A 27,558-nucleotide genomic window follows, 5' to 3' on the forward strand; every position below is an offset into this window, starting at 1 on the left:
GACTATCGCTGTCACTAAAGTAGGAGGGAAAGGAGGGGACTGTTGCTCTAAAATAGTGCCGGAAGTGGGGGGCTTATGGGAGAGGTGCCACATGGGGGGGGGGGGTAAATGCGAATGTATTGTCCACTGTCGACGGGGTGGGGGTCATGTACTACACAGAAGAAGGCAAAGATTCGAGGGCATACGGCTTCAGTTCTGAAATTTGGTGTGTGGCTGGAATGGGAGGATTTAGATTGATGGCTTGTGTCAGGGAGAATGAAAAACTAAGCCATGGATGCAATTGAAAAATTGTCACTTGGAGCCTGCTTTTCTAAGCACCAGATAAAACACTGGGAGGTAGTTGGGCGCATATACTGTGCCACCAGAGTTTAAGTGTCTAACTCACTTCCATTGCATTTGTCACAGAGGATAATGTTACCAAGAACTTAATATGGCAAGCCAGGAGGGAGCCAGGATCATGTTGTCAAAAATAGGTCATCAAGGTCAGGCCAAGACTGGGGCATGGCTGCTGGTATTAATAATTTAATCCAGTGAGGTGCTGGATGGTGTGCAATGACCGTGCACATGTCCCAGGCTTATTCGTCTCTATGATATGTATGGGTTGAAATCCTCAGGGTATGAAGAGAGTAATAAAGGTCGCTGCCCATTTTAAGAGTAATTGGCTGGATTGCATTTTAACCACCATCAAGTAATTGATCTTTATTTAAAACCGTGCCATCAGCTTAGTGAAGATCAGAAAATCTTGTCGGACTGGATGGTTAATGCTGGGTTTGTTCGATTCACAGGCTTATTTTTCTTTGTTTTGAAAAAAATGTTTTCCTAGAATTCCCACAAAGCAAGCTACATGAAAGAGGCTTGGTTAGGAGTTGCCCACTTAAAGATGCTAATGAGTGTGTAACAGCAGTGGCAAGTGGTACCCGGCCCTCCCACACCTGTTCCAGTCACCTCCATCCTATACATCTCAAGTCTGATCCTCCTGGGCGTTCTGCATTCGCTCTGGGCAATTGTGACCCCAGAAGAAATGCAGGACTGTGTGTGATCCTACTAGGCTCCTTTCGGTTTCATTTCTCCTGGTAGTATTAATGTTTGCCCAATTAAAAGACTAGCATGGGACTTTGCTATCTGAGAACAAGCTTCAGATGTGACGTGATGGGAGACAAATGGCTTCACGGTCGCTCTGTTTAAAGACAAACAGGGCAAAAGTGGGGAGACCATGTTTGCTGTGCCCCTTCATGGTGGCCAAGACTAAGGAGCTAGGGTAGTGAAGCCGTTGCCAGGATAGCTGTTGGATACCGTGGGGGTGGGGGAAGGCTCAGGAGAAAATCCTTGAGGGACGTTAACCTAGGTCACTGCTACTCAATTTGTCTTTTATTCAGCTCCAAAGAGCCAGTTGGCATTTGTGGAAATTTCCAGAGTGACTCTTCTTTAGGGACATCATGGGCTCCTTTTTTGATATCGTTAGGGAAATTCCAGTTTGGAGCGATCCAGAAAGTAACTCATACAAGACTTCAATTAATTTCTGCCAAAATGATACCAAAAGCTAAATTACCAGTATGTCATCTGCATTGGTGGGGGTGGGGGTGTCAGGGCTTGAACTTACGGTGTGTGCCAGGCACTTACTCTTCCACTGGTCTATGCCCCACCTTCAATTAAATATAGTTTAGATTGCGTCATGCATGGTGTGTGCCCCACGGGGCTGTGTGTGCATGTGTGACTCAAAGGAGAGCGAGTGGACGATGAAAAGTACAGGCTGTAGCGATACAAACTGAGCTTGAATTTCAAATTTGTCACTTACTGATTGTGGGGGTTCAGGTCAGGTCTTTAACCTAAATCTGTGTCCCCAAATGTAAAACTGCATTAATACAATATATTCTGATGATTAAATGGAGTTATGTATAAGACGCAGTTAGTGCAATGCCCGGAAAGTCACTGTGTCAATCACTGTCAGCTGTGGGTTTTTTTTTTTCAGAGTCACATATTAATACTTAGGTGGTCTATGTTTTGATGAATTGAGAGGCTAGACTAAAATTCCATTGTCTGCATACCAATGACAGCAGAAGGCATTATTCCTTATAGTTTTCAAGCCAGGCACACACCAAGCACATATATCCTGAGCCAGAATTCACCTGAAACAAAAGATGGTATTGCTGGACATGCTCATGTCCATCTTTTTTTTTTTTTTTCTTTCTTCACTGAGACAAGGTTTCTCTGTGTAGCGTTGGCTGTCCTGGAACTGGCTCTGTAGACCAGGCTGGCAGTATCCTTCTGCCCCTGCATCCCCAGGGCTGGGATTAAAGGCTGTGTCACCATCAGTTGGCTATCCATTCTCTTGATGGCAGAAATGGAGACCTCAGTGGAGTGACAGCTGCATTCCAGTTTTCTCTGCTGGGAGAGGCTTCCTTTGGGACCAAGCTTCTCCACGTGGGAAGGGAACTGAGGGATGCTGCAGACATCTGTACTTCCTGTCACCCACTTCCCCATGTGGGTAACGTTTTCCCCGGCGTGGAGGAGTATAGACACTCATTCTGGAGATGATGGTGGCTATGTCACCACTTAGACAAGGGACAAGAGTGGAAGGCACATGCCGTGGAGTTCCCTCTCGATAAGCATTCCGGCAGCAAGCCCTCACAGCCACAGACTCATCGGGAGAAGGTGTCAGCTCGCAGGGAGAGGAGACATGGATCTCTAAACTCACAACCAGCCTGTCTATTAGCTCATCAAGTACAAATACTACTTTTATTTAGCTCCCAAACTTCCTTCTACTTTCTGAAAACAAAACATATAACAGCAAAAAGGACCCAGCCTCTACCACCCAGAGCCCAAGCTCTTGAGATTCCTTCACTGGGGTAAAGACTCTGACACAATGGAGGCCGGGCACCCCGGCCATTGTGCTAAAGGTGCCTTTCAGTGTGGTGTGGTGCTGGAGAAAGAGGCCAGCTCAGGAGTCAGAACACATATGTTCTGATCCAACCTCAGCTGCTCCCGGAACAGATCTGCCTTGGCAGATCTACCTCACGTGTGTGGGTCTCCATTTTCTCTTTGGAGACTGAGCTGGATAAAGTCAGTGATGAGAGTAAGTGAGAAAACCCACAGGAGGGGGACTTGCTTCTGTCAATTGTCACATGCCCAGTACTAGAACAGCACACAACAGGAAATAGATGCATAAGAAATATTTGTTAATTATGAATAAACGGATGTCCAGTGAAATGTGCCATCTTTATATAATGCCAAATGAGGCAATTAATTAGTTAGGGGGGGAAACACAAGTCAAGCTTTGGGCAAAGAAGGCTCTAGCTAACCCTGCTAACACTGCTGGCTTGGCAATTCCACACTAGCATTGACTGGAATTCTATAGGCTTGTTCTGTTGGTGTGTATGGGGCTGCTACACACGTATTACAGGGTCATGCTGGCAGGCAACCCACCTACTTGTTCGCGGGAGATAAACATCAGAGAGATACACTGGAAGACTATTGGTTGCATTTTATTTTCCATTTGTTTTCTGGACAGAAGATGGGTTAGCAAATTGTTTTTGGCAAGAGAGCTAGGATGATTATTTGTTTTCTCTTGACTGGAGAGCTAAGAGCCAGGATTTGGCCTTGACAGAATGATCACAGCAGTTCATTGTAGGCAAGGCTGTGCATGCAAAAGAAAGGGTTGCTCTGTCTGGTGAGAGCGCAGAACGCTGTGGGGTGAGTTCAGGGAGGGAAATGGGAAGCCCCTGTTGAGTGCATTCACTTGACCAAAATCTGTGAAGATAGGCAAAAATGGCTTGCACCGGTCTTATATTTATTTGGCAAATTTAGTGGGGAAAGTATAATTGCTTAGCAGCAAGTTGGGATTGGGAGTGATGTTCATTGCGTTTGACAACAGTGTCCAGCGTTTCTACTATTGCAGTAGAGCCTGAAAAAGCTCTGTCTGTCTCCTTAGATTCCGGGCCACACACAAAGGCTGTTCTGGTCCACTCCCTGATTCCTTCTATGTATCACAGCCCCATGTTGACCTCATTCTCTGCCTGTGGATACCAAGTCAGGGCATGATGATGTAACCAGAGTCGGTCACCAGGTTTGGGGCCCTCCCAGCACTTTGCATGCATCGGAGCTCTGCTATGGCGGCGGGTGTCTGGGTCTCCGTCTTTGACTCGAAGAAAGGCAGACAAGCCAGAGAAAGTGGTATGCTTCCCTGAATTGATGTTGCCTGTGTTCACCTTCCTTGCTAAGAAAGGAAGGGCATCTGTAGCTGATACACCTTTAAAACTGGCACATCCCTTCAGGCAGGACCCCACAAACGTGGCCCAAGGATTCTCAACAGGATATTACCCTAAAGCCTGTTAGGAGGGCAGAGCCTCAGGCCCCACCCCAGACCTGCTGGGTGAACCCCAAATCATAGTTCCACACAATTCTGCTACCTGTACGAACCCAAGCAGCACCAATCCAGCAGGGGTTGGCCTGCTGGGTACAGCGTGACGCAGGTCCCCATTTCAAGGCATTACAAAACCATCTGTTAATTGTGACTCTGTCTAAGACAACCGGACTGGGACTGTCCTTTAACAGGGGCATTACCACACTGGTTTCTGCTCTGTTCAGCTAGAGCAACATTTGACATGTATATTGTGGCATCGCCCAGCAAATGAACCCAGTCCCAAAGGCCCTGACTCTGCAGGGCACTGTGTTTCTAGTGTGCTAAAAGGCAAAGTTGGCCAGTGCAGATACCTGGTCCTGGAAGATAGCAGGGGTTTGTCATGGGAAGCAGTGAGGCTCTGCTGGTTACCCAAGTCAGCAGCTCAGGATGGAGAAACCCAAAGGCCAAGCAGTGGTGACGGATGCTTTGGGGACACCATACTCTAAAAGAGAGTCTCTGCCTTTTCAACAATCTGAGAACCAATTAAAGATGCTGCTGGGTTCAATTCCAAGCACAAAAGAAGACATTTAAAATGGGGGAGGGGGAGGAAGGGGAGAAAAGGGGGCAGACAGAAGACAGAGGGGGAAGGAATGATGGAGGGAGAGAGGGGAGGAGAGAGGGGGGGGCTCTTCCAGGTTCTTCTCTAGGAAGTTTCACAGGGAGGACAAGAAATCCCGTTCTGTGTCCAGCATCAGAGCCACAGGAGAGATGCCAGGACACACACCTCAGTCCCCTCATCTAGAAAAGTCTGCGGAAAGAATCCTTAGAGTTTCCGTTTTGCTGGGGACTCACCGTTCTCTCTCAGAACAGAAATCAAGAAGGGTCTATTGTTGGAGGGGTGGGGAAAGGAAGCAGCGGAAAGAGCGAGGGAGAGGGCAGGAAGAGCCTGTGCTCGCTGCAGCTGGGACCCAAGAGGGCCTCTGCCTGGAGGGACCCGTGGCTCCTTTCCCCGTCCCTTCCCTAGCAGTGCAGGGAGCAGAGGAACTCGGGCTTCAGCTGTCTAGTGGGGCACTGTTGCTGCAGGGACGGCCAATATGTTTCTTGTTAGCTGGTCTCCTACTTCTGGCGCCTCCATTTGGCCCCCGACGTTCTGGAGGCAGAGCACAGAGCAGGATCTTCTAGCATTAAGATAAAAAGGTATATCTTGATCCGTTTTGAATACTTGGGAGTTCTGTAAAGACGAGGGTCCTGAAATACTGGAACTGGATTTTGTGGGGGGTAAGAAGCACGCGTGAAGTGTTGGGGCTTCACTGGTAGGTTTTACAAGGCAGGTCTACCGCGTGTATGGTCTTTCCAGCCATCTAGCGAACCTGGTAACGCATATTCATGTGGGCATCTCCTCCCATGTGGCCCATAGACTCATGGCTCACTAGCTGCCCCGGATCTGCAGCCCGGGTTTCCCAGTATTTGGAAGACGGTGAGCCCATTCCCTGTGTCTTCAACACCTGTCCCTGCCGCGGGGCAGCATGGCAGGACTGACACTACCCTCTGGCTGTCCTAAGGGAGGACCGCCAGCCTCTCATCTCTAGTGCACGCCTTTGGGGAAGACGCTTCATGTGGCCTTAATCCCATTTCGTTTTCTGGATGTAAAGTACTGAATGTACCCATGCTTCAGTTGCTTTGGCTGTCTTGGGAGGGAGAGTCTAGACACGTCAGACTGCTCATGACTGCTTGTAATTCTAGCTCTGGGGAATCTGTTCTCCAGGGCACTGCGCTCAATGTGCATCCCTCAACTCTGCCACACACATAATTTAAATGTTTTTTGTAAGGATGGTGTGGTGGTGCACACACCTTTAATCCCAGCTCCTGGGAGGCAGAGGCAGACAGATCTCTGTGAGTTCAAAGCCAGCCTGGTTTCCATATGGAGGTTCCCTATGGAGGCCATCAGGGCCACATAGTGAGACCCTGTATGAAAATATACCTTTTACCCTTAATGAAAGCATAAAATACCAGAAAAAAAAGAGGTGTTTATGTTTTTGACATCAAGATTAGGGAGATTCTTTCCAGTTTGACCCAGAAGAAACCTTAGCATGTATTATACATTTTGCTGCATTACAGCAGGTCAAAACTCAATAAAGAAACACAGAAAACCAGGCGGGGTGGGGGGCATTTGCAGAGTGTGTCACGTGACGTTTAATGGGAACAGAAACACCAGGAAAGAACACAAAGCATATTTCACATAAAATGAAATGTAGCAGACTTGTCAACTAAAAGACCAACAACTGTGCTGAGCCTCCTTCATGACAGGAAAACCCAAACTAAAGCCCACATGTCCGTTTCCCCCTTGACAGACCCAGATAGATACATGGAGCACACTGTGTGTGCGCTCTGCTGTGACTGTGGCTTAAAACATCAGATTTCTAAACTAAAAATCTCTCTCTTTCCCTCTACTTCTCCCTCCCCCCTCCCTCATACACACACACACACACACACACACACACACACACACACACACACACACCAGCAAAAGGAAAAATGGATACGCAGGATACCGCTGGAAAAATGAAATGCCACAAACTAGGAGAAAATATTTTCAAAACATTTATCTGGTGAAGGCCCTATTTCGAGAGAATATATAAAGAACTGTTTGAATTTCATAATGATACACTAGCCCAACTAAAAATGGGGGAAATTTTCTCAATGTGTAAGTGAAGAGGAAATACAGGAATGGAAAAGCACCTGCTACATTATGAGAATGCAGACTTGGATTGTGCAGGGCCGCCTGCTTGCGTGTGCCCAGTTAAATGTTCCAGGCCACGGGGATGTGAAGTGATGACAAGGGTGAGCAGCCTGGATTCTCACTGGACACTGATGGTATGAACCTGACGGGGTACTGATCCTGTGGGAAGCGGTACAGAAAGGCACTCACCATATAATTCAGCTTCACTCCTAAAATAATGTTTATGTGAAAACTTGACAATAGAATTGTCTGCAATAATTCCAAACTGAAAATAATCCACAGGGCCATCAGTTGGTTATTGGATAGATGCCAGCCGGCATGCTTGTGCAATGGGATGTGCTCAGGCATGGGAAGGGGCTTCTTATACATGTGGTACTGTGGGCAAATCTAGGAATCCTCCTCCAGATCAGAAGAGTCAGGCACAGCATTATTGAGGGAGACCTATGCACAAGAAATGCTTTTGTTCCTATGAAATTTCTAGAAGCACAAAAAGATAAAGACAGAAATTAGATTTGTAGTTTTCTGGAACTGGAAGTGGGGTATAGAGTGACTGTTACAAGTATAAAGGAATGCATGAGATTGATGAAATTATTCTAAAGTTGGAATTTAGTGATGGCTGGACTTTCTAAAACACACACTGGATATTTAAGAACACTTGATTGCATACTATGTAAATCATGCCTCAGTAAAGCTGAATAAATAACAAGGGGAGGCAGAATTGTGCAAATGTATATGTTCTCTTAGGAATAATGTCCAACCTGTATGGTGCAAAGGAAAGCCAAAAATCTCCCATCACCATGAGGTATACAATGCCTGTTTCAACTGCAGTTTTAGTTCACAGAGAGGAAACATTCAGATGGTTTTCTGTGGGTGACTGTTACTTCAAGCATCTTGGCCATACATAGCAATGTCCCAGCACTCCAACACACACCTTGCTGTGGAAATATCGCTGATGCTCTGAGGCTAATGTTCCTTGTGTGCCTGTGAGGCATCAGTGAGCCCCTCTGTCACACTATGTTCCATTCTCCACCTAGAGTTTAGAGAACACACTTAGTCCTTTGTGCTTTCAGGGGTGTTTGCTGTCCCGAACCACATGAGAGCTAGACAGGCCAGGGACTATAGGGCAAACCATCTTTGTATTGTCCCAGGAAGAAGCCCTCTGAATTCATGATGGTTTTACACTAATTCTGTGAGAGGCTTAAAACAACATCTCATATCAACCCTACTTTAGAAATGGGGAAACTGAGGCTCGGAGACAACAATCACCTCAGCAGAGGTCAGCACAGTGGATCTTAAATGTAGTGTTACCATAGAGCGTATACAGGGGTCAGTTTCCCAATGTCTGCAAGCCAGCTGTTTTGGAGGGATACATAGCTGTATTACTCAAATCTAGTTCTATCGTGGCAATTAATTATTTAAAATCAATGTAAATATTCAAAAAATAGCTTTTTATTTATTTTGTATTTTTTTCAGGCTCATTAGGGCTTTGTAAAATAGGTTTATTTTGCATATTTATGAAGTGTCCCCATGCTGAGAAGTTTGGGATCCACTCCTGGGACCAAATCTGGAGTTCACTAACACATTGTAGAGGGGCTTTTGGGGCAGGGTTCTGATGATAGCGAGCTTTCCCATCTTTGTGTGTTTGACAAAGTATTTGAAAGTGTTTATTACTTTTTTCTTTTCTTTTTCTTTCTTTTTTTTTTTTATTTGTTTTTTGAGGTAGGGTTTCTGTGTGTAGCCCTGGCCATCCTGGAACTCTTTCTGTAGACTGGGCTGGCCTCAGACTTAGAGATCTACCTGCTTTTGCCTCTTGTGTGCTGAATTAAAGGGGTGTGCCACCATTGCCCAGCTAGTATTTGTTATTATTGCCCTATTTCTTCTTCTATCTGTCAATCATCTCTGAAGTCATTGTTCCCTCTTTTATTGTCCATATGACCTTAGGCAACCTTCTTAGCTTCTTTGTATTTTAGTTCCTTCACTGAAAAATGAAGAAAAGAATGTTGCTGCCTATGACAGTCATATGAATGAGCACACGTGCTGTCTTCAACACGGTCTTGTCACACAGGAAACACTCAGCAAATACTGCTTAGGCAGGCACCACTGCTTTTGACACACTATTGAGGCTAACTAGACATTCTGGCATAGAGTTAATGAGAGGAAATGTGAAGAAGGCGGCAGAGCATCTGAAGATCTTCAGTCCCTCACCATTTCCTTGGACCCAGCCAGGCAGGGAAGATGAGCAAGATGAGCTTTGCACATACGCTTCTGATGAGGAGTGTTCACTTTGGTGAGCTCAGGCTAGAGGACAGGCATGTTCCTGGATCTTCAGGTTCAGTCACCTTTCCATGTTCATATCTCTACTGTATTCGATGCATCAAAACCCACACATAAGAGGCCAGCAGCTTAAGCTTGGGCCTAGAGCTTGTACGAAGCACAGTTTTCTCCCCATCAATGATGGCTGCAGAAGGAAACAACCCCATGAGCCCCTCTGCACCAGAGGAGAGAACCAGGTGGTACTCTATTGCTCAAACCAAAATGCTGAGGTCCACAGTTGTCAGAGGGTTAATGGGAAGTTCAAGTGAACTTTCACAGCAGACTTGATATTTAGCCAGCTGATAATTTCACTTCTAGATCATCTCATGGGTAGATATTTAACTTTGTTATTACCAGCAACATTCTGGCTTGACAGAAACAGTTGGCTTGGGGGTTATGGTGTTTGCAAGGGGGATAAATTATTAATTAAATCTATTTAATTAATTAAAAATTGAATGTGTTACTGGGGTGTCACTCGAGTTAAGGTTTTTGACTAAAGGAGAAAAGAACCTAATGGTAGAGCTTAAAATGGGCCACTTTGTCCTGAGTTTGGTGCAGGCTGACATCATTTTTCAAAACAGAATTGTCAGACAATGAAGAAATAACCAGTCATTTTCCTGAGAATAATTGTTCTCATTGTGGCAACTGCTGTTCCTTGACCACCCCATGTGGGGGAGGTTCTATACTGGTGCAAGGGACCGGTAAATAAATGCGATTATGTTCAAGCCTTTTGGAAAATTAGTGGCAATACGAAAAGGGATTCGAGTGAATGCTTCTGCCAGCCCCGTTTCTTTCTAAGTGCCATCTCTCCAAATATTTAAACACAAGACACCATGTTTCCAGGCTTCTAACATGACTCCATCACCCACAGATGACCTCAGCCATGTCCATAGGGTGTGGTTTCATGTCTCCTTACCAGCAAACTGCATTCATGTGCATGCTCTGTTCATCATGTCCATCATAGCTGACCCAGAAAATTTCCCACCCTGTCACCCTGATGGTTTTAGCCAGTAAAGCGCAGAACCAGGCATCCTGGCCCATTTTCAAGGTGAGAGCAACCACTGTTGTTGTTTAAAAAGCCCAGGTGAAGAGCACTGAAGTGGACAAACAAGAATCTTGGAATGAAAATTACAGACTTTTTAAGTCTCCTTCCCTAACATTGTCTCCAGTCTCTTTCTGTTATTTGCATACCCCGAGAATATCTGACCAGCATTGTTAGGAAGATCCAATGTTAGTTGTAATTACTTCCTTGTTTGATATCCTTTATTGTCCATGCTTTATAATATTGCAATAAAACCAATACAGTTATTGGGTTTTTAAAAAATACTCATTGTTTTCTGCATAAAAGAAATCTCCAAGGCTCAAAGATTAAGCAACTTATTATAGTTGGTAAGAAGCCAGAATTCAGACCCGAGGCCCCTATCTTCTAAATATATGTTCCTTCTTTATTTATTAAGCTCTGTGATGTAACATGCTTCAAAATACTTGGAACCTTGCCAGGCCATATATAGGTAAATGCTGTAAATTCTGCCCTCTCTTCTTTCATCCTTTCATCCCCCCCCCATTAAACACAGGAAAAGAGTTTCCAATGTGCAAGGCAGATCCCCAGGGGGGCAGATTCTCAGGGGGGGCAGATCCCCATGTAGGCACTGGCTATGAATGCTAAATTGATACTTTTCCCAATCCCAGGCTCTTCTGTGACCCAAGGTCCAGCCTACAAGGTCCCTGCAACAGCTATGGGGACAGCTAGTTGATGGCCAAGGAAAGTCAGAGTATTCATTCTGAACAGCCCCTCTGCTTGTCCTTTTCCCTTTCCCCAAGTCATTCTACTCCATCCCACACCTTGTCTTCTGAGCTCCACGGCACCTTACGCCGGCCCTGCTTTCTTTGAACTCAAGTTCATATGTCAGTGCAAGATGCAAACAGGGACGAACATCATCTTTGGGCTTTTTCCTTGGCTCTTTCTTCCTCAGTGAGGTCTTTTATGACTTTCTGGGAGCTTTCTATTGCCTGGCTTCCAACTACTCTCATACTCAAGGCTCATGATTCTCAACTAAGAGCAATGCAACACCCCCAGGGGACATGTAGGAGTAAGGAGCGTGCTTTTGGTGGTCATGACTAAGGCATACTGTTGGCATGTAGTGGTTGGTGGTGGGCAGTGGTGTCAGATAATTTCCATGTACACCATTGTCTGAAAAGAAAGGCCCCTTGAGAAGGTCAGGGTCATCATTGCCTTCTGGGCATTTTCCCTCCATGCTGAACACGATGTCCCTTCATGGTTCTTCGAAACCTTGAACCATATGCACTTGAGAATGTCTGGGTTAGAGCTAACTCAAAATCATTATAGTTCAGCCATATTCATCCTCCCCCCTCCATTCTGGGTCCCTTTCAAGGGCTTCAACACATCTAGTATGTCTTATAACAGAACCTTTAGTTTTGAAAACACAGCAGGTTTTCCTTTCACATCTCAGGTGTTGTGGGGTTCTTTGCTTACTGCTTTTATTTGCTGAGTAATGAGAAGCAGCCACTCTTTCCTCGGTTCAGCAAGGGGTCTGACTGGTGGATCTTCCACATCCAGAAGAAATGAGTTCAGAGGGCTTCAGTTACTTTTAAAAAACAAAAACAAAAGGGATCTCTAGAGGGGAGTAACCCTTGCTCAATAGAACAATAAAGAAGACCAGTTCTTAGAGAATCAACCCTAGTGTCTCACTTCCCTGGGCACAGTTATGTCAGGAAGTGCCCAGTTAAGCCAATTCTCCTCTGACTTTTCTAGTCCAAGCATCCCTAGTGGAAGTGGAAAACTTGAGAAGAAAGCCTGAGTTGTCTGTTAAGTGCAGCGCTGAATTAGACTTTAAACTGTTTCCTATGTTCTGTTATCTACAATAAACTTGTATTCTCAATGAAAATGTTTTCAGTTCATCGACACTACGGAAGAGTGTGTTCTGTGTTTTCTACCTCCCCCAACAGCCCTGCTGTAATGACAAAATATTCACCGTCTGAAAGTGGGAATCCGGGGAAGTCAAGGATTGCTGTCAGGTGTGTGGTATATGAGTGTGTACCTTAACAGCTACAGCACCCTAGAGATCAGAGAAGGGGTGTGTGAGGAAGAGGAGGAGCAGCAGCAGCAGCAGCAGGAGGAGGAGCAAGGAGGACCCAGAGAAGGAGCAGGAGGAGGACTATGAAATGGCATCAGGGGACAAAGAGGAGTCAGTACAGACAAGGAGAGTCCCTCACATGGCCGAGAAAGTACATGGAAATAGTTTGGAACCAATTTACCGATTAATGCATTGCTAGCGAACTACATTTTTTATTCATTATATTTCCTTTGTACATTAAAAAAGACAAAGTACGTTGTTAGGAGTGAAGCAAGCTGTGGGTTGAGGCAAATGGTTTAACCTTGCTGGTGTCCAATCCATAGCTCAGGGGTTGCTCAAACCTAACGAAGCATAAAAGCACAAAAATCTCTCAAGGTGAAGAGTGCAATTTAAGTATCATGTATTATTAAACCAAAATGTCTGCTTAGGAAGGAAACTCTCCAGTCACATCCCATTGCCCTAACGAGTCATCATCGCTTAGAAGAGCCAGTTGTCCAAGTTCCAGGGCAGAGGATCCAGTGTTGATCACTAAAAATGGAAAAAATATAAGAACAAAGACACCAGGGGGGGTTGTCACAATTGACATGCTCCGTTAGGGCATTGGCTGCATTCAGAGACAGGTTCCTGAGCCGAAGAAGGCTTCATTTACTGGAATGGAAAAACCTAGGCCAGGAAATTGCTCAGAGGCCTCCTGTCTTCCTGTGAACAGGGAGATGCACTGCACATTGGCTACTGTTTGGATCAGAGCCTCGGTTTCAGAAATTGCTCCAGCAGTGTCCTTGGGAAAGGAGGGAGTTGTGTGGTGTGTTTGTGTGAAGTTGGAAGAGGAAGGGGAGCCGGAGAGGATGTGGGGAGGAGTCCTTTATATTCTGTCTGGAATGAAATTAGCACAGTGCTGTGCTGGGAGATTCCTAAGCCAATCTGAGCTTAGGAAATTGCCAAGTTTCCTGAATGGGTGCTCCCGAAGATACAGGCCCATTCCACATGTCTAGGATGGACGGTCAAACTCAAGATGAGACAGGTCAGGAAGTCAATGTCCATGTGCTCATGGAGCCTACATTCTAGCAGAGCATCCATGAATGAGGACATAGGGTGTTGGAAGGTGTGACAATAAATAGAGTCAGTAGGCTTGGCTAACCTATTGACAAAGCATCTCAAAGTCAGGCTAATGATCTGTGGATAAATGTCCATGAAGGCTGTCCATCCCCTCCCCACTTGAGGAACAAAGGAAGAAAGTACATTAGCTATGGGGGAGTCTCTTCTTCCTTCCTTCGTCCCTTCCTGTTGAGAGTCAGTCATGTATCAGATAGAAAATGACCCTGAACTGACAAGATCCCTACCCCAATGGAGCAAACAGTCTACCGAGAGAACCAGATGTTGAGTAAGAGACCCCCCCCCAAATAAATGTTGCCTACTACTTTGCTGTCTAAGTGTCCACACTTGTGTCTGTTCTGGTTGGGCTTGCAGGAGGGATACTTGGATGTGTGTCATCTCAGCCAAAGAGAGCTGGGGAGGTGGGTATGGTGCTGTAGACAATGGGAAGAATTTGACAAAGGTTCTGGGGATGCCCTGAGTGGACTCGGGGGTTGGGGGACTGTATGTGGATGGGGGCGGGGCTTGTAGGTTATATCGGAGTTTTGTTTTGTTTTTAGGCTTTAAGCCATGGTCATTCTCCTGCTTCAGCTGCCAGTGGCAGAATTACAGACTCCAGCTACCATTCTTGGATGGATTTCTAATTGCATCCCCAGATAAACAATAAGCTACTGGAGACTGGGGAATGGTAGGGTCATGCTTGCCTGAGACACACATGCTTGAGATGAGCTCACCATGGCTGTGGTATGGAGGACAAATTAAGGGTGAGTAGGGGGTGATATATCGTTTATGGACCAATTGTGACTGCGCAGGTGAGATTGTAGGGCATTGGTGGAAGATCATGATAAAGGGCCCATGACACAATCTAAAAGGCATTCAAGGAATTGAACTTGTTTTTGGATTGGCCATGAGGTTTGACAGAGTGGAAAGTCAGGAATAATGAGGCTAACAACAGGAGTTTGGGGAAATATATGTTTTTTTTAACCAGTATTTAAAAGATAAAATGGACTCTCAGGTGGTACGGAGTTCAGCCTTACATAAAGAGAGGAGTAAAGCTGATGAGTCGTTTAACCCTCTCCTACCACACAGCATGTGTGAGATGACATCATAGAACATTGCATCCAATGCTGTCTACCCCAGCTGCTGTCCACCTGAAACCACCTCATGGAAGCCACGATTTAATCCTGTATGTCCCCATAGCAATATAACCCAGTGAAAAACAAACAGCTGAATAATCTATTTTATTGAACTCAGTAAGTGACAAATATTCCAGTATGCCATCCATAAGATAATGAATGGGAGATTTTACTTCTTCCTAAATTTTTGTGAACCTATGTGTACTTATAGGCCCCGCATATCTCAGTAATGAAATGTCACATTTGATGTGCTCAAAAGGCACAAACGGCCAGAGGCCTGGACTGGACAGCACAGTTCTGTACCCATAGCCATCACAGAATCTAGACTCCACGCTCAAAGCACCAAAGTGCAGGCCCTCCCCTAGTAGTGTAGAAAATAAGTCATGCCATAAATAGCAGTGCCTCTTACATTTGGAAACTGAACAGCTTGTCATCCATGAGGTGTGGGAGTTGTGGACATCAGTGTAAGGCTATGTCTCAGTCTTCCATAAGGAAGGCTCTCATCACTGACTCTAGGCTGAGGAAGTCCAAATGGTTTTTCCCTCTCAGCTTGCATGTGGTTAGTCCTGCCCTTTCTTTGCAGACTCTTCTATGACAACTGAAAATGGGGAATTGTCTTCCTATAAAAAAAGTCACAGAGCCCCAAGGAGACTTCTCATACCCAACAACAACAAAAAATACCAACAAAAGGATTTTCTTGAGGGAAATTTGAACACTGACTAGACACTAATGAAGCTATTGTTTTTTTTGGTTTTATTCTTGTTCTTATCTACAGTACTGTGGCAAAAATTTCAGACTGAAAGCTTAGCTTAAAATATAATCAGCCTTTCACATCTTTGGCTTCTGCCTCCACAGAGCAACCAACCTTGAATTGAAAAGAAAGTTTTCAAACTGCATCAGTATTGAACATGAACAGTCATTTGCAGAGCATTTATGCTATATTAGGAAAATGTAGTCTAGAGATGACTATATGGAAGGAATGTGTAGGTTATATGCAAACAGTATGCCAATTAAATTAATTAATTTTCATTTGAGACAGGGTCTCACTATGTAGCCTTGGGTAGCCTGGAGCTCAGTTTGTAGACCAGGCTGGCCTTGAACTAACGGAGCTCTGCTTGCAGAATAGGTAGTTAGGAGTGAAAGAAAATTGGTCATGTGTTAAAACTTTCACAGGTTGAATTTTTGTTTTCACAACAAAACAGTTTTGTTTTGTTGTTGTTTTTATAAATCAGACTATTGGGACCTTTTTAGGTTTTACTACTTGTTGGACTTCAAATATTCTCCTTCAGTGTTGTGAATACCTCATGTTACATCAAAAAAAAAAGTCACAGGGACTCCAACAATGCACAGCCCTTAATACCTTGGAATGAAGCCCCAGGCATATGACCCCAATCATAGTTTAAATATCTCTACTAACTTTAGTGACAGTATGACTTTATTCTCATTGTCCTTTCCTTTGAAACTGCTTAAATCAATACCTAAAGGGGGGAGGGCTATGCTCGCATGATTCAAGGAGAACCAATTACCAGCAGAACCACACTGGTGCCCAAGCCACTATAGCACTGTGAGGACAAAGCATATTGCATTCAGGATGGTATTGATATGCGGATGGTACCAGCCTATTTATTCCTTCTTGCATTTTGGAGGCAACATGAGACAGAGCTGGGTAGAGTCTACTGAGCAAGGGACTCAGAAGGAATGCGAGCTCAGCATCTCAGAGGGTCAGCTTTTGGGGACCAGAAGGGATGTGCACAGAGCTCTCTTACCCTAGTTGACTACACAGCGTCTGAGTGTCTGACAAAGGCCATTGCTGAGTCCAGTGAAAGAAGTCTGCCCTCCTGCTGTCTTGTTTTCTCAAATGCCATGGTGGAGGGTGAGGAGGTCAGTCTCAGCCTCCAAGATATGGCCCAAGACCTGAGGAGCTGCACCAGGAAATTAGGAACAGAGAGCAATATGGCTGGGCAGTCACCTCAGCCAACATGACTGGCAAGCCCACTCCTGTGCCTCACCTCTCAACAAGTATGAAGGAATCCAGCCGCTGGCATCCTTAGAACAATGTCTACACAGATAGCGAACAGGACTCAGTCTGACTGTTTTCTTTTTGCATTTCAGCCAAAGGGTTATTGAGTTTAGGGCACCAACACGCGGCAAAAGTGTTAGTGTTAAGGATAATTTGTCATAATCATCATACTGAACTGCATTACTTTCTACACACAGGACGTTTGGCTCCATTGGTAGCAACGTGGTGCCAGATTTTCTTAAATGTCAGACGTCTTCAGAAACGACTTCTCCAAGTTTAAAACCAAATGCGGAAAAACCATAGATATGCTACCATGGGGCTTCTAAATAAAAGGAATTTGACCCTTGAGACGAAATGAGGCAGCTGCTGAGTAGTTTGTGGTAGATCCCTGATAGGGCAACCACCATCAACAGTGCTGCCTGCACTTCTAAGGCTTTAATCCCCTCATTAGTTATTCAGATGAAGAGTTATGACTCTGCACAGAACCAAGGTCCTGAACTTTGGGTTGGAAGGATTTTTGACAGTTTCGACACATTCCACAACCTACTAAAAGACCTCATTTGTGATCAGGTGAGAAGTAGCCAGAAGCATGGGCTTCCTCTGTGTCTCACAAACCCAGCCCTTGTGGTCATCTGATACTCAAGCACGTCAGGCCTGAAACTGCACGTGTTCTTCCAAAATTTCCCTTGAACTGTTTGTTTTTTACCAAGTTCACTCTGAGTTCAGAGCTGACCCTCCTCACTGTTGCTGGCTTATTATCCTCCACTCTTGGGGGATCTTCCAGGAAATCATCCACGCCACGCTAAGATGCTCATCTCAAGAATGTTCAACCTTTATGACTCCAACTCCAGATTTCCAGTTTCTTTCTTATTCCTGTCACAGAAGGAGAAGTCTCATGCTTGCTGGGCAAGCTCTACCACTGAGACTCATCCTGAGCCACAGAGAGAAATCGAATCATATACTTCCTGGTGGATTTGTTAGTCAGTACGGGGAGGAGTGAATTGTGAGTGTCACAGAACTTCAAAGTGACAAAGCTAGAGCCACAGTCATCTAGTGCAGTGTTTCTCAACCTTCCCAATGCCATGACCTCATGCTGAGGTGACCCCAAGTATAAAACTATCTCATTGCTATCTCTTAACCAATTTTGCTCTGTTATGGATTGTAATATAACCATCTGCTATGTGGGATATCTGATATTCGACGCACAGGGGTCGAGACCCACAGGTAGAGAACCACTGCTCTAGTGTAAAGTAACACATGAGCAGAGATATTCTAAACAAACTGAGTTCTAGAATATTACAACTTTCGTATCTTCTTTACGCTACTGTCGGATGGAAACATCCATTAAATCTGAACGAGATGGTATTAGAAACCCTTTTCCCTTCCATGAACAGTCTTCTTCTCAAGAAGACTTGGGAGACTCAGACGTGATTGTGACCATGCTAGTTCTTGAAAATGTTGAGAATGATCTCAGGATTGCACCCTGTCTTCGATATCTGGTTGTATTTGGGAGCTTACTCAATCTCAGGTGGACAATGAAAGTAGCCATAAAAAAAGGTAAAAAGATACATCTAAGGAGATGAGTAATAGAAATATGAATTAGATTTATCTGGAAAGTAATTTGGCACTGTATGCAAAGACCCAGAAACTCATGGAATTTTACTCTATAGCGCTAGTTCTAAAGAATCTAATTTGAGGAAATAATACTCAAGAGATTTATGGATGAAGTTGTTTATTTTGTATATTTATTTGTGCACTGCACAGAGATTTAGATTAAATAGTGCTGTCAAAGGAAACATTCATGCATAGTAAAAGGAACTAACTAAAACATTAGCATAGCTACTTTGGGATTATTGATTATTTTAATTTTCTTCTTCAGTATTGAGTTTTACAGTGCTAATGGATTTATATTATTTAAAAGTCATTAAAAGCAAATTAGGTAGAATTCTTTACCGTAATCACATGCTGGTGCCAACATCTTCTGGGGTTCAATATGTCATGACCAATGACAGCTGGGGTATCTCTGCTGCTGCATTTGTGCAGTTTCCATTTCCCATCACTCTGTGTGAGCTTTATGCTACAGCTCCCCCCCCCCATCAGCTCTCTGGCACCCAAAGAGCTGAGCCCTGGTGACTTCAGGGTGTCTAATTGTGACTCTCCCTTCTCTGTCTTACACGCCTTTTCTTCACATGAAGTTCACATGCTGTTACTTAGCTCACAGCCCATTCCTTCGAGGGTAGACTGCTCCTTGGGTCATTTGTTGTCAAATTCAAGTTTGCTCCATCCTCCCCGAGAAGCTCTAGAGCGGGAACTCCCTACATTTATACCGGATGTCACACTGATAGATAGCTATTTACTCCGAGAATGCCGGGAGTTTCAGACATGTAATAAAGTGTTCAAACTCAGAATTTAATATTTTATTATTACCAAATAGGTCCACAGGAGGAAGTGCCTCGGCCACATGAGATGCTACATAGAAATGTCTCTGTTATTCATTTGCTCTTCTACATTAGTTGTCTTAGAGCAGTTCTCTGTTTCTTAAACCAACACAAATCAATATAAAACTTGAAAGGGGGTGTCTAAGATGCACTGTTAAATGGTGTTAGCAGCATGGCCTTCTCTTCTTCCCTTCTCCTCTCCCTTCTTTTTTACTCTCCCCCCGCCCCTTTTTCTTTGATCCAGGCTGACCTGGATGTTGAATATTACTGTTACATGTCCTTTAATGATGGAAATACTTTCTGAAAAAGATATTGTTTGTCAGTTTCATCATCTTGCATGCCTCTCAGAGTGTACTTGCACAAGCCTGTGGGGCTATAATGTCACCTGGCCATACAATCGTTTAGAGCTAACAGAAGGTCCTTCCCTGACCACACCTGCGTGTGGTGAACTACTTAATTTGTCAAATGATGTAAACTTTTTTTGTCTGCTAGTCTCTTATGAATTTTGTGTGATTTGGGGTATATGTGATTTTTTTTCTTATGTGTGTATACTATCCAATTTTCTAGTTCTTACTTCAGTGAAAGGCTTAAGCAATTGTAGGTTTAAGCCAAAGATCCTAGCGATCTGTCTTTTAGTGATAGAGTCTACTGTGGATGAAGCTGGTCCAGAGTGCCACTGTGGGTTTCTGCTGTCTAAACATCTGGGCAGGGGTGTGTGTCTGGGAGAAGGGATTAATGTCAAACTCATCCTAGGGAGGAAAAGCCCTGTGAAACAGAAAGAAAGGAAGTGGGAAGGTAGTGATGGTGACAGCTGTAAGAAGAAATGTATGTGCTTACAAGAGTCAGGTATGTGACTGGAAACTGAATGACTGTCCTATAACCTTACCAAGCTCCTGGGTGTCGGGTTGAGTTTAGAGGGATGACTTCTCCCCAAGCTTAAATTAACCCAAATGATTCAGTGATGGAATTTCTTGGGGTGGGTGGGTAAGTCCTTTTTGGGGCCATAAGGCTATAAGGAAGCAAAAGGCTGGCCTGAGTCCCATGGCCAATTCTCTGCAGGTCCCTTACTTAACATGTCCACAAAGTGCCTCTCCCCGCACCCCCTCCCCACCCCAACAAAGATCTTTCACATACCAGACTTTAATTGTTCTAGCAACCATGTAAAAGACATGGGTTACCTCAGGGCTTCCTGTTCTTTGTAGAGAGTAAGAAGAACTAGGCTTTCAACTTTAACTGGCGTAGGTGAGGTAAGGCATGCAGCCCGTTGTAGAGAGCCTAGCGACCTAAGTGAAGGTACACGGCAGACATGTGGCTCAACCACACACGCTCTGACCTCAGGCAGGTAGCTTCCCCTCTGTGCTTCTGTTTCTCCCCTACAGAATGGAATAGCGGCACCTCTCTTGCTAGATTCATGTGAGGCCTCAGTTATGCAATATTTCACTTCCCTTGATTCTTATATTTACTTATTTTGGTGCTGTGCAGTTTTGAATGCTGTCTGGAAACTTAGGGAGAATCAGCTGTGCAGAGGTGCTGCATAAAATTCCCAAGATGCACTGGAAACTTTCCTTGGATGTGTCCTGGTGTGGCTTTATACTCACACCTTGTGGCCTGATGCACGGAGAAATAAGATGCATTTGAAAGAGCTCAGTTATTTACCCAATAGATACTGTGAACTGAGAATGGCTGCTCGGCAGAGTTCACAAGCGCATGTAAATGATCCCTACTGAAATGGAAGGTTCCAGAAAGAGGTGTCCAAAGAGAACTTGGTGTCAAGATTGAAAGGGGAAAGAAGTCAGTAAGTTACAGCCCTCAGGACAAATCCAGTCCACTACCTGTTTTTATAAAGTTTTATTAGAACACAGACTGCTGTTTATTTACCCCACCATTTGGGCTGCTTCCTTTTCATGGAAATGTTGATCAGCCACAGTAAGAGATTGTGTGTCTCATAAAGCCAAAACCATTCACCCTTTGTCCTCTTACAGCAAATATTTGCCAGCCTCTAGTGAAGACCTGTTACTTCCATGTCCTGTGACCTTACTTACACAGATCATTTATGCGCACAGTGCCTTAGATTCTTAATGTATAAAAAATGGGCTGAGTGTGGCAATTCATGCCTACAATCCAAGCACTCAAGGGGCAGAACAGGTTCAAGCCTACCTTGGCTACCTGGTGGATTGGAGGCCAAACTGAGTTACATAGCAATATCTTGTCTCAATGAATGAATGAATGAATGAATGAATGAATGAATGATAGCAGAGGTATACTATTTAAACTAGATAGCTCATGAAAGAGACTTGCATGTGATAATCCTCGGCTGACCATAGCCACGACAAGTATTAGTAGTGACACTGCTCAACAGTTAATCTTTTAGGCAGGTTTTCAACTACCCCCTCGAAGATGTCGTTACAGCTAAATTGGTCACCTTTCCCTGCCACCAGCGTGATTTCTTAAGACCAGCCATTTCAGTGCCAACAGCTCAGCACACTGTCCCATTCCTCCACACACCGTGGGGACGTTTGGACGAGTGTCATAGAATATTTCCCAGTAGTCTGTGCATCCTATCAGGAGAAGGGAGATTGAGGGAGACATTCTGTTAGAATTAAATGTCAAGACCGCCACCTGCTTCTTTCTCAAAATATGAGCTAAATATTCCAAAAAAGTGTGAACCATCAATCAAAGTACCAGAGGATATTTTGAATTTACTTGCTGTCGTTAGGGAGGAAAATTTAAAAAGAATTTTATAGAAAAATCAGCTTCTTGACAAATGGCACCAAAAGCTATTAGGGAGCTGAAAAACCCAGCAGCCTCCCCTGCACAGTGGGAGACGCTTGCTCAGTGTGAAGAGCATGCTTCATCCTGAAGTCCTGTCACAGATGGGGTGCTTTCCAAGAGAGAAGTGAAAAGAAAATGAAATCCCACAGCCCAACCTTTCAGAAGCATCACAGTCATGCAGAGAGAAGCCTTCTCCGGCTCTTCCTCATTGTCAACCTTTGCAGACCAGGAAAAAAAAAAAAACAAGCAGCCCAACCTGGAGCAGGCAGGGCTTTGGCAAGAAGGGTTACCTGGGGGAAAAAAAGGGTGTGGGTGAGGAAATGTCTCTAACTGGACTCCTGCACACAAAAGCAATTCATCTGTGGCACTGTCTACCACCGTCAGGGTACAGCAAGTCTGGCTCAGGGCGCCTCTGTTAACTGACTGTACAACCCAGAATGGCCATGGCCAAAGTATAGACTTCATCAACTCAGACTTGACACACAGAAATGCTCTCCTGTCCCTCACTGCCATCCTCAGTGTCCTGGGTAGGGAGTGGGAAGACAGGGACCGTGGGAAGTCACAGGGCTTACCCCTTCAGAGTGTTTCTTTTGTCACCAATGTCCACTTGTGCACCCTGTCACACTGCTTTCCCTTTGCCTGGACTCTGCCATTGCCGTTCAGCAGGGACTCAGTGAGTACTTCCCTTCAGTAGTTTCCAGACATGAATGGCAATGAGGACCACCTACCCAGCTCTTTAAAGACATGGATGCCTGAGAATCTGCCCAAAGACCCTCGGGTCGTTGATTCTACAGAGGAAAAGAGGGCAAGGAATGGTTCATGTTCAAAACTCTCCAAGTGGTTCTAATACATTGAGACCTACTATGTGCTGGTCCCTCTTCTAGGGGAATGGAACAAAGAACACTGGCCAACTTTCTGATCTAGTGGGGCAAGCCAGATAATAAATAAGTGAATGGCCAAGATGCTCTTTTTTGATAGTGCAACACACCCACCCACACACACACATACACACACACATACACACACACACACACACACACACTTGAGGCTATAAAAGAACAAGACTGGGGTAAGGGTATCTTGTAATTTTGTTCTTGGCTCAGAATTTGCTTCTTTGCTTGTTGCGTTCTCTTAGTGTCCAGGACCAGCTCCAAGACCATGCTTCCAGTCCAGGATTAGCCCCCTTGCCTTCCCCTAGCCCAGGTTTCACAGCTTGATAAATATTAGCAAGGGCACTTTCACAAGGCAACCTTGACTCTCAGAGGCCTCTCCTTTTCACCCACTGGACCCTCTTTCACCCAATAGGGCACATCCTGAACTATTCTGTTTTCTCAAAAGCAATTTCCACTTGTTTCTTCCACTAATGCAAGCTTCTCACACAATTTGTCTAGAATCCTTTCTCTCCTACCTGTCAGGAGCCTTGCGTGTGGGGATGAAGGCCACCCAACTTTGATAGTCGTCTCTGAGTCCCTAAAGGCCCAGGAAGGTTTTCTGCTTAGGCTCTGGGGTGCCTTACAGGATCATCTGTGTCAAAGCAAAGATGGCAACTCCAGGCTTTGCCAAGATTCCCAGGGGAGTCCCCAGCAGCAGCATTGCCATTCCATGAAGAACTCTTGCCCTAGAGCACCTCCGAGGCACTTATAAAGAACTCACCTGGGCATTTGTCCCTAGGAAAGAATTTTTCAAAAGAAACATTCTTTCTCGCAACTTTTCTTTTCTCTAACTAATCTTTTTCTTCTTTTAAAGTTGAAATTAAAACACAAAATAGAGTCATTGTAATCCTCAGGTTAGGACTCATTATTCAATAAGGCAGATTGAGAATTTTAATGGAGTATGTTCTGTTGTTAAGGTAGTGGAGGATTCCACACAAAGAGAAGTTCAGGTAAGGTTCTTATCTTCAAAGGAAATAATAAATTGTGCTAATTTAACACAAACAATAAGGCAGGTTGTATAAAACGTTTTTTCTAAGGCTTGTGTGCATGTATGAATGTGTGCACTATGATGGTATTTCATTGAAAAAATAAAGAAAAAAAAAAACAAAACCCCAGAAAACTAAGACATTTTAATAACCCAAGGACAAAGAAACATTCTCTAAGAGGTCAAGTCCAAGGTGATTTCAGTCAGCTCAAAGAGTGACTAAACTGAGAGGTTAACTTGGTGGCATCTGTCCCCTCTTTCCTCTTCTCTGGTCTTTTGCATTAATGACAAAACCTAGCACTTGAAATTGATGGCTCAGAAATGTGGTCTTGCCCCAGGCCCACACAGGATCAAGGTAGCTGAGAGTCTTTAAAAGGGTTTTGTGGCTTCTTTTTTTTTTTTAATTGTTGTTGTGATTTTTTTTTTTTTAATGTCAGATCCCATAGTCTTGATCTCACTTCCCTTTGGTGCTAAGAAACCCAGATTTAAGGAGTTAGAGGTTTATCGTCAACACCAAAATCTGCCCTATAAACAATATGCACATCCAAACATACTTCCCACTGCAAGAAATAACACACAGCAATCATGTTGGCCTTTGCAAATTTCTCCACATGGCGAATTAATTCATTCTGACTCTGAACTGTCAGTTGATGCAAACATTAATTTATCAGATGGTGATACAACTTGCAATTCATATATGCTCTTAAAGTCACAGACAGATTCGCTTTAAGACAATACAACAGCACATAATAAGACAACCAGAGTCAAGCAGCAGTAACATGGCCAACTCAGGGAAGCTTGAATGTCAGATGCTGGAAGCCTAGGCAACTGTTGGGAAAACAGAACTTACCCACAAAACAATCTGAGTGAACTGTAAGGGGAAACTTGTATTTAAAATTGAGCTTAGTCATGGGGAATGGGTTACAATAGGATTTGCAAGAAAGGAGATAGAACTAGGCATGAACGTGGAAACGGATTCTGGTCATCTTAAAAGGAATGTAGTGAATCAACTTTTAAGCATTTTCTGAATGGCTATCTAGCCTATGCAAAGGCTAGGTTGGTTATGAGGTAGGTTGATTGGCTTGATCGGCTTGCCTAACACAGTGAGCTGACTAAAGCAAAACAGCGCTTGGCAGAGAGGAATTAGAGACAAGGGATCTCCCCCCTGGAAAACCAGGAAGAAGAGTTGGCACTTGACTTACTCATGTAGAGGTTCTCTAACTGAATGCTTTTGCTCAACACATCAACACAACAGAGGATGCATTTTCTTAAAGAGCAAAATGGCCAGCATCACGTGGACACAGAGCTCCTTAAGGCCTACTTCTCCTCCTCCTCTAGCTTACTTGTTAGGAAGCAGGGCTCCTTGGCCCATTGCTTCATGGTGGCAACATGGCTGTTCTGCTCCAGGCTCTTCTTCTCCACATTCCAGACAGGAGGGAAGCAGGGAAGGGGAAAGCCTTCGCGTGGGGTCCTCTATATGACTGGCTGTCAGGCAACCCTCGCTGATTGGGAAGGCTGGTGTTTCTTGCAGATACATTGTCATCTGAGGTCAATTAGCAGGCCCCACACAGTATGTCTAGCAACCCTTATGTGCTACCATCTAGATTCCTGAGCAGAACTGTCTTAGAAGAATTAACAATGTATTTGGGAGTAGATTGAACACTATACAAAAGGGACATGGAAGGAAAGGGAAGAATATCCAGGAGAATGGCTAGACGCTGTTGGAAGTGAGCTGGGCATGAAGTGGACATTTGGACTAGAGTTCTGGGTGTGATGATGAGAAGAAAAAGGCAGGCTATCAGCCATTTCCTAGGAACAATCACATGATTTTGTGATAACTGCCCAGCAGGTGGGCAAGATGGACAGTGCTGATAAACTGACTACCAGCCCACTATTTTCTTTCTATGCACAAAGCTAACATGTGGAGATAGATGGGAGAGAACTTGCTAAAAGGAAGAAGTTGGCAAAGAAAACTGTTGCAATAAGAAATATTGCAACAGTCACAGACTGGGGTGTTACTGTGTTTTAACACAGAGAATATCTTAAGGACAGGAAAAGGATGAGAGGGCCCAAGGAGGGGTTTTACAGGATTCCACCCAAGGAAGGATTTTTACAGGAGTCTTCCGTCTTGGAGACTGTGCTTTCTTTCCAGAGATATCCTCAGATCCCATAGCAGGTCAATAGTAAACCCCCAGAATACATCTGTGCTTAAGAATCGGGCCTGGAAACATCTCATATTCCTTCCCATGACTAATCCTCAACAAAGACAGTGCTAGGCCTATCTGCGGGAATCAGGGCAAAGGGGAAGGGGGGAAAGGAAGGAATCTCCCAGACTTTTTTCTTTCAAGGTTTTATTTACTAGTTAATTATAAAAGAACAGAACACAAACTTATGACTAGAAAATGATTGGGCCGTGAAAATATGTCCCTTAAAAGTATCGACAGTAGCACTAGAGAGGGCAGATGTAGACAGGCTGAGAGGTGCTTCTGGCCTTGGGAGGCGCAGGGTTATGGGGGTGGGGAGCAGCACATCACAGTGCCCCATGCAGAAGCTCCCTCAAGCCACTGAGCAAACCATGGATGCTGACAGAAGAGGAACCGACCCAGCTGGCGGCAGGCTTCACACTTCAACATTTCAACAGCAGCACAGAAAGCTGGGAGTAGTATGTGGGCCTGAAAGGAGTTCCAAAGCATCCCGGAGACACTGGGGCCACGGGAGAGGACCTGACATGATGAGAGAGACTGTGGAGGACAAGCTCCAGGATGAGAGTGATGCGGAATCCGGATTAGTATGCAGTTCTGCCATGACCAGGAATCTTCACACTGCGCTCATCTATCTGAACGCTCAGAGTTGAGCTCACTTTGTCCTTTTCCTATACGAATGTGGCTTCCTGAGGGCAGCCCTATTTCCTGGGTCTTCCTCTGTTGCCCACAGAGAGCGAAGCTGAGACATTGGATGGGGAAAGGGAGGATTGTTTTCCTCTCACATCTGCAAATACCCTTCCCCCTTTATGAGGTGTGCTGGTTATTTATGGTTAAAGAAGGGTCAAGTCGGAGAGAAAGCCGCTCATTGAATTAGTCAAAGGGGCAGAGTTCTGGTTCTGTTGTATTCAGAAAATCAAGCTTCTAAGTCAGCATTCTTCCACTGTAGCACCTACGATTTCCTCCACATCTGGCTGTCCCCTGCTCTCTTGCCTGAACATGTTTACTGCTAGGGCCTCGTGTTCCCGGCACCTACCATAGGGCAGGCACAGAGTTGCTTACGAGACAGATGTCTAAGGAGAGGGCCTCACAGTCTCCATCTTAGCTGCAATTTATACTTATTTCCCTGATGGCTTGAGCCTGGATCATGATACCCAAGAAATAGGCCTGGGTGAACTCTGTCGTCACAACAAAAGACCTGGGGGAGGAAATGGAAGCTAGATCAAACTGTCTAAAAGCAGAGTTCTGAGGCAGCCCGTGGTGGGCTGCTGTATCTAACTCTGTCTAAATGTTTGATGCTTGATGGTCAACATGAATTCACGCTTTTATGCATACATGTTTGGACAACTATGCCATAGCTGTTGGTTGGAGAAGTGCAAATTAACCCCACCCAGGGAAGTGTTCAGCTTCGGGGCCACCTTCCCATGGGACCCTGTAGGAACAGTTTTTTCTAAAGCCAGTAACTCTGTTGCTTAGCTCCCAAGCTTACCCATTC

The 27,558-nt window shown here is 44.7% G+C and overlaps 1 protein-coding gene across 1 annotated transcript in view; it reads left to right on the top strand.

Annotated features, from left to right (window-relative positions):
• Window positions 1–27,558, top strand: part of Znf366 (zinc finger protein 366) — a 54,928-nt gene that overhangs the window by 919 nt on the left and 26,451 nt on the right. The window lies entirely within an intron of this gene.

This window comes from Phodopus roborovskii, unplaced genomic scaffold (genome assembly GCF_943737965.1).
Source record: "Phodopus roborovskii unplaced genomic scaffold, PHOROB, whole genome shotgun sequence".
NCBI lineage: Eukaryota > Metazoa > Chordata > Mammalia > Rodentia > Cricetidae > Phodopus > Phodopus roborovskii.